A 1,470-nucleotide genomic window follows, 5' to 3' on the forward strand; every position below is an offset into this window, starting at 1 on the left:
GCACTCTGTGTCCACACACTGTACACTGTACTGAGGGTCCCACATCCCGGCACAACCTGCACCAGGGTGCACGCTGGGTGTGGTATCCAGCAGGTAAGGTGCTCTTCACACAGATGCTGCGTCAGACGGAGGGGGCACCCACAGGTCACAGCTCAGAACTGCCGCCAGCTCATCTGCTTCCTTGATGGGCACTTGAGTCCTTTACTGCTGGTAGTTCCCATACTGGCCCTGCTCGTAACCATATGGCCTCTGTGGCTGTGCTGACGGGCCCGTCTGAGACGACCGGTAGCTTCCGTACTGCTGGCCTTGTCCCTCCTGGTAACTGGAGTACTGGGAAGGTGTGCCCTGGGCGGGCCCATAGCCCTGCTGTTGCCCAGTGTAGCTCTGCTGGTTGGGGTACTGCTGCTGGGAGTAGGTCTGTGGCTGGGCCGTGCCCTGCTGGTAACCGGCCTGCTGCTGGCTGTACTGTGGGTTCCCACCCTCGTAGTAGTGTTGGGCCGGCTCCTCGAATGACCGCTCATAGCTCTGGTCTGTGTAGGATGACTGCTGGTAGGCGTAGTCGCTGTGGCCGTCGGGATAGTACTGCTGGCTCATGGACTCGGCGGCGGCCTGGCCGTGGCCGTACTGCTCGCTGTAGTACTTGTCCTGTCCCATGTACTGTTGTGACGAGCCTTGCTGGGAGACCCGGTATGGTGCCATGGGCCGCTGACCCATCAGGCCACTGCCCTGGACCCCCTGGCCCATCATGGCGATGGAGGACTGGCCCTGGTAGTGCTGGCTTCCGCCCTGTGCCGAGTTGTAGTGGGACGAGGCTGCCTGCTGGTGCATCATGGACACTGGGTTGGACTGCATGTTGATGTTGGTCCGAGACACGTAGTTGCCAATGGTGCCCTGGCCCTGCAGTGGTACGCTCTGTGAGGTGGGCCCCACATGGCTGTATCCAGGCCCTGAGCTGTGGCTGCCGCTGGACATGCTCATGGAGGTAGTGGGCAGTGTGCTCTGTGCTGTCGGCTGCAGGGACCCATGGTTCGGACCGTTGCCAATCTGGCCTTGCATGAAGGAGGTGGGGGGCAGTCCTGCACCGATGCTGTCCCCAAGGCCACTCTGGGAGTGCAGGCCCTGGCCGGAGCCGCTCTGTGCCAGCCCTCCTGGGCCCAGGTTCATGTTCTGCGTGGGTGGGGCGGGCAGCAGGGACTGCATGTTCTGATTGGAGTTGGCGATCGTGGCCAGGTACACCAGGTTGCCATGCAAGATCTGCTGGTATTGAGTGCACTCGGCCGTCTTGCCCTTGCTCTGGTAGTCCTGTGGTTCTCATCCAGCATCTTCTGGATGGTCTGCTGCGTGACCTCGCCTTTGCCTCGCGGCTGGGTGGACGCGAAGGCCACGGACATGGTGGTGGCGGCTCAGCCCTGGCTCATCGGGCTTATTCTCTGGCCTCGCGCCGCGTCCGAGGGCGCTCGGCTCCGCAGC

The 1,470-nt window shown here is 62.6% G+C and overlaps 1 pseudogene; it reads right to left on the reverse strand.

Moving 5' to 3' along the window:
• Positions 1 to 201: 201 nt before the first annotated feature.
• Positions 202 to 1,391, reverse strand: LOC102846169 (annotated as a pseudogene).
• Positions 1,392 to 1,470: the final 79 nt, after the last annotated feature.

Source organism: Elephantulus edwardii, unplaced genomic scaffold (assembly GCF_000299155.1).
Source record: "Elephantulus edwardii isolate Elephantulus edwardi_28Jun2011 unplaced genomic scaffold, EleEdw1.0 scaffold00010, whole genome shotgun sequence".
Classification (NCBI taxonomy): Eukaryota; Metazoa; Chordata; class Mammalia; order Macroscelidea; family Macroscelididae; genus Elephantulus; species Elephantulus edwardii.